The sequence below is a fragment of the Suncus etruscus genome, chromosome 2 (assembly GCF_024139225.1).
Source record: "Suncus etruscus isolate mSunEtr1 chromosome 2, mSunEtr1.pri.cur, whole genome shotgun sequence".
NCBI lineage: Eukaryota > Metazoa > Chordata > Mammalia > Eulipotyphla > Soricidae > Suncus > Suncus etruscus.
Genome location: NC_064849.1, coordinates 62,686,020 through 62,692,730, shown reverse-complemented (window position 1 = coordinate 62,692,730; position 6,711 = coordinate 62,686,020).

The following is a 6,711-nucleotide window of genomic DNA, read 5'->3' as shown; positions in this document are numbered from 1 at the left end:
TCTTTACCTCTGGAAGTATCTCTTTGATGATGTCTTTGACAGTTGATTCTTTCTGGAGATCTCCTACCTGGGTCTCTGGAACTCCAATGATTCTTATGTTGTTTCTGTTGAGTTTATCGAAGACTTCTATTTTTATCTGCTCAAATTCCTTGAGTACTTTTTCCATTGCCTGATTGTTTGTCTTAAGGTTCTTTTCCAATTTCTTCTATTGTGTTGAGATTTTCTGCATCATATCTTCCAGTACTTTGATTCTCTCCTCAGCTGCTATTACCCTGCTGGCAAGGCCATCCATTGAGGTTTTCAGTTGAGCTACTGTGTTTTTCAAATCTGTTATTTCAGTTTGGAGTTTTCTGATTTCTGTTTTTGTGTTCTGTTCAGATAGATCTATGCTTTCTTTGAGTTCTTCAAACATTTTCCATATTGGTTATTTTAAGTTCCTTATCCGAAACGTTAATCAGGTGGTTGGAATTTATTAGGTCATCCAAGTTTTCGTTCTCCATTCTCTCTGCATGGTGTTTGCCTGCAAGGCTTCCCCATTGTCACTCTTGTAGTGTGGTTTTTCCTGAGTGCTGTGTTGGGGCTCATTGGTTAGAAAGAGGGCACAGCCATGAAGCGGAGTGGCCACGCTCTTCTGCTGCCTCTAGTTGACAGTTTCTTGGGGGTGCACTCCCTAGGCCTCTGAGGAGAACTTCAGGGATTCAGAAACACAGACAGACAGCACACAAGTTTCCATTAAAGTCCTCAGAGTGAACAAAGGCACAGCAGGGAGGAGCCTCCGCAGGCCAGAGAGCTCAGCTTATTGGATGGCGAGCCCCACAGCCAGAATTTACTCACTGGGCAGCTTCAAAATGCAGTTTTTTGGGGATGCGCTCCCTAGGCCTCTGTGGAGACCTACAGGGATTCAGAAACACAGGCCATAATTTTATTCTTTTAATAGAAACACTTTTTTCTATTTTTCAGGTGTGCCACTATTTTCTTTTATTTAAGAAAATTCATCATGTAGTTGACATAAAGGATTTTAATACATTTCTTTTTAAGATGACAGAAAGCAAAGTTATTAAAAAAATAGAAAGAAAAACTAAAAAAAAGATGGAAAGAGAAGAAAAAGAAAGAGTTCAGTAGCAAGTACATTTGCAAAAATTATTGTATCTCTGATAATGTCATGAATATCATAGCAGAAGGTTTAGTAAGCTCTTTTTTAAGGATAAGAGATAAAAAATACAATTAAACGGTATGTATTTGGCAGTTGTTGTTTGCATAGGTACAGCAAAAATATGGAGAAAAAGAAAGGAATAAATTCAGCCTAAAAGCATGGAGACTTTACACATGAAGTATTCTGGCATAAGACTAACTCCCAGCTCCAGGAATATAGTAGATTGTTCAACCCCAAAGTCTTTCTCTTTGGTCCAGTAAAAGCTGGGACCACAGTTGCTGCTGTCAGATTTCTTGTAGTTAGTGATCCCAGTTTCTGTATGGATTCTATGTTGAAGCCAGGATGACACAGATGGTCTTCTGATTTCATCTCACCATTAGGTGGCAATGCAGAGAACCCTGCCCCTGAAAGGTTGTTCTGTTACCAAGTTGTCTGGGTGTCAGAAAAACCCTCTTTGGTGTAAATTGATGCCAGGGCAGCAGTAGGGCTTTCCTTGATATAAGTTCAACTCCTGGTGATGATATAGAAAACTGTGGTTGTTTCCATAAATGGTATTGAAAGTTTAGGGGTGAGTGGTCAATGTTCAATCTTCTGATGCCTAAGCCAAGTTACTATGACAAATGTTCAGGGTGTAAGGCCCCACTGCAGTATAAAATTTATGTATTTCTATCTCTATTAGATAAGAACTTGTTTGCACATGTAATATTTTCCCCCAATTTAATGTGTCTATGCAAAAAAGGAACAATACCATACGGTATTACTAGTGCATATGGGGCAAAAGTAACAAGCCTAACAAGCTCCATAACCTGGTTCTAACATGAACTCTAAGCACAAACAAAACTTATCTATTAGAATTCCCTACTAAACAGATGCCCCAAAATAAAAAAAATTGAAGCTATATAAAAAGATATTCAATAAGGGTTATACCTGTTAAGGAAATGCATCTTAAGAAATATTCAATATTCATGTCACCTTTAAGACTTTTGAAATAGCCTGGGAGGATAAAATTTTCCCAATAGTTTGTGTGTGCTGGGAGGGGGTTAAAATCTGGAGCACAGCTTCAGCCTGTGATTTGGTCTTGTGGAGTCTAAAAATGGCTCCCAGTAGTCACATATCAAGAAATGTCCTCAATCCAGTGGCATCTCAAAAACCAAATCTGATAGCAAGCAAAGGTCACAGTGAAGGGAGGTGGGGGAAAAGGGGCCACCAAGAGCAAATCAATAGCTGCAAAGTATCAGATTCTTCTTAGGCTGTGTCTATGTTTTCACCTTGAGAGCTGTTTGGCAGCTGGCTAGGGTGGGGGGAATGTTCTGTTTTCTGAGATTATTATCTCCTGTCTTTGTTTATTATGTACCTTACATTTTCTTCCATGGTTTGCTTCTCCTTTCTTTTTTGACTTCTTTATCCCAGATGGCTTGTAATTTGTTTTCAAGTTCATGTATGCCATTCTTGAACTGTTTAATTCTACTATTATGGCTTGCTAATATAATTTTTAGTTCATTTGTATAGTCTCTCATCTTCTGAAAGAGTTCTTTTTTGAGTTGGTTGAATTGTTCATTTATAGATTTCTTAATTTCACAAATTAGTGTCTCCTTGATTTTCATTGCTAAACCAGTAAGTGTTGATTTTAGGTCCTCATCTATAAGGTTTATGCCTTTGGGTGGACTTGGAGATTTGCCAGGATTTCTTTCTGTATCTCCCACAGTAGATGTCCTCTTTAGCTTCTTCATTGAACTTTGCATTTAGTTGTTTGGAGTGCTGTATTCCCCAGACTATAGAAAGAAGTGCTAGATCCAATCTGCCAGAAAGTCTATGATATAAATTGAAATGGCTTTGGGAAATGATTTGGGAAAATGAGGAATGATGGGAAGGAAGAAAAGATGCTGGGAAAGACTCAAATATGTAGTCCTGTTTTCGTTTGATGCAAGGGATTAAGGAGTGAGGTTCCATATTCCCTCCCGGCACCAATCTGGCTGGCCCCAAAGGGCAGATAAACAATGATCCCTGGAATCCAGAAGGAGACTGAGGGAAGGCTGGAGAGGAGAGGAGGCCCCATTCATTCAAGCTTGGTAGAAGGGATTAGGACTGGAGCCTTCCTGTTTCCTCCCAGACACAGGTCTCACGCTGCTGTGCCACTTTTTAAAGAGTTCAAATAACATGATATTGGGAGTCTATTTATCTATATTTGGTTAGCAGTATTAAGTTTATATTTTAGTATTGTTACATGCATATCTACAGTAGCCAGAGAACAGAGGAAACCAAGTGTTTTACAAATCCCAAATTATAAAAATGGCCTTAAAATATTGTGCCATTCCAGAGACACATGAGCATGACGTTCAGCATGCTCTAGCATTTTGAAGGAAGGCCATCAAATCTGAGTATGCATGAATTTGTGTGTTTATTTATAGTAGCAACCTTACAGCATTGGATATGCCCTTATTAGTTTGCACTGTACCGTGGCAATTTATTTCATTGTAGAATTCAACGTAGATTTCTGTGTTGTTATTTCTTTTTCCTTTTAATTTTCATTTCAGAGATTTTCTAATTATGCGGTGCTGACACTTTCAAGTGTGCGAAAATTTCCATTGAGCCCAAATAGGAGAATTCTAAATATCTACAATTACAAAGTATTCTGCTATCTTCTTAAGTATTAGGTATTACATATGACATTATTTTCATCTCTCTTATATGAAATGAATGTGAATAAATGACAATATTAGAATGATATTGTATTTCTGTCGAATTTTCTATCTTTGCCTAAAATGTAAGAAAAAAATAATAATTGGGGATGGAGAGGGAGTTCAAAAAACTGGAATGTATGTGTTTCATAAAGTTACAGGTTTGATCCCTGGCACCACATGGCTTCCCAATCACCACTGAGAGTAGTTTGTAAGAACTGAGCCAAGAGAAGTCTGACAACCATCAATGTGATCCAAAAATAAATAAGAAAAGAGAGAGAGAGAGAGAGAGCAAGAATAAAATGAACAACAGCTACTTAGATGTTATTAATCCTAGCAACTATTAATTGGCCTTAGTTTAGTTTTTTTTTTTTCACAATGCAACTTCTTGATCTGTTCAATTGTTTCCATTAAGTAACATTTGGGGAAAATAATTATTCATGTATGTTTTATATGATACCTATTATTAAAGCACTATATTCTGTTATCCCTCACAATTTTAGAAAGTCTAAAGATATCTTTATGTACAAATGAATAGCAGATAATTAAAACATCCATCAATTTTGGGTGCAAATTAGGTTAAGTATTTTCTATTTTTACTAAATTATTAAAGAAATAATCTTCCTTTCATGATATAAGACCAACTCTAATTTTAAATCTGGGCCTATGTACCAGTATATAGTAATTTTCTTTCAGTACAGTTTTATATTTTTTGTTTTACTCTTATTTTAGTTTTCCTTAGAATATAAGGGCCCAAACTTATTTGGTCTACTGACCCTTTTCAGAAAAAAAAAAAAAAGAAAAGTCACTCAGTGCTCTTCTCTACTTTTAACAGAAAAAAAAATAAAGATATTCCCTATTGCATCTGAAGCTACTACTATATGCCTTCCATTGGCTCTCTTCTCAGATGGTAACAAAGTTTTATGCAAAGGGGCAAAGCATCATCTACATCAGAAAATGTACAATCTTTTCTGACTCTTTCATTCTGGTCCTTGATTCAGTATATATATATATATGTCTTTTATAAGATTTATAGTTACCTTTTACTTAGTTGCTATAAAAAAGTGATTATTTCCTCTACACAAAAACAATTTGACTCAATTTGCCATTAAATCTTTAATCTACATCCAAGCATAAATATTTAATACTTGATTTGAGTGATGGTTTATTAAGTATGACACTAAAATTAGTACAGAAATATGGCTTATACAAAAAACTTTTGTGTTGAAAATAATAGCATGAGGAAAGCATAAAAAAATTTACAAACTTCAGAAAAATAATGGCATTTATCTGAAAGAGTTTGGATATGGAATAAATCTGATTATTATAAAAATAAAAAGAGCACCTAGAACTTTATTAAATCAGGTAAATATTCAAATAAAAAATATAAAGAATTTAAAGAGACATTTCTCATGGATACAAATGCAAACTCCGTACTCAAATGATGTTGAATTACATTAATTATTAGGGAACTACAAATTAAAGCCATAAGATTACATACCACACTCCATATTCCTTCACTATAGATGATAGAGATGATGTTGACAATAACTTTAAGGAGGCTTGCATATTCTTTGGGCAGCTAAATACAAACTTACCATTTACCCTAGAAATTCCACTCAAGAGAAATAAAATTATGGCCCCTGAAAACCATGGACAAATTTTCAACATAGATTTAAAGTGAAAACAATACAAATTTTAATCATTTGTAGAATTAGTAAATATAGTGTATTCAGATAAAAAAAATATCCTATGAAAGTTGTAAATGCAAATATACTTCCCCAATCTTTGGGGAAAACCTCTATTTGTCTCTCTTTATTTCCGGTTTTTTTTTTTTTTTTTTGGGTCATACTTGTTATTGCTAGAGGCTCTGAGCTATGAGATCATTTCTGGTAGTGCTCAGGGGGCTATACCACATGCAGTGCTGAGAATCAGAGATTAAAATGTAGTTGGCACTATGCAAGAGAAAAACTAAATACATGTATTATTTCTGCTAACATACCCATTCTTCAACCATCAACTATATTGTTCATTGTAGTGTTTCATATATGCTTTTTCTAACTGAAATTTCTTCTACTCACAGATGAGTAAATATTTTATATTAAAGAATTTTGGATACTTTATATACTATTTTCTACATATATTGACATATTCTTTTACACATGTATAAATATGATTTTGGTCTTTATTTTGGTAATAAAGTATATAGATTTATGGACTGTCAGTCGTTGAACCAAACATATATTTCTGAGATAAATCCCACTTGCTCATGGTTTACAAGCTTGCCTTGAAATTGACTTGATAATACAGGGTTGAAGAATTTTATTTTGTTTTGTTTTGCTGGCTATGCACTCAGAAATCGCTCCTGGCTAGGGGAACCATATGGGATTCCGGGATAGATCCGAGGTTCGTCCTGGATCAGCTGTGTGCAAGGCAAACTGTTTCCTTACCACTGTGCTATCGCTCTGGCCCCATGTGTTGAAGATTTTAATTTCAATATTCATAAGAAATGTTAGCATGCAGTTTTATGCTAATAAATAGTCTGGCTATACATTAAGAAAATAACTGAGGAGCTGGAGCAATAAGCAGTAAGAAGTTTGCCTTGTGCGTGGCCAACACTGGACGGACTCAGCTTCGATTCTCAGCATCCCAAATGGTTCCCTGAGCCTGCCAGGTATCACTGCTGAGAGCAGAGCCAGGAGTAACCTCTGAGCATTGCCAGGTGTGACCCACCCACCAAAAAAAAAAGAAAATATTGAACTACAAAAACATCAAATTACTGAATACTGAACTAAAAGGAGTTGACAAAGATTTCCTTTTCTATTAGATTTAAAATATTTGTAAAGGAATGCTATTAATCCTATAATAATAATATTCACT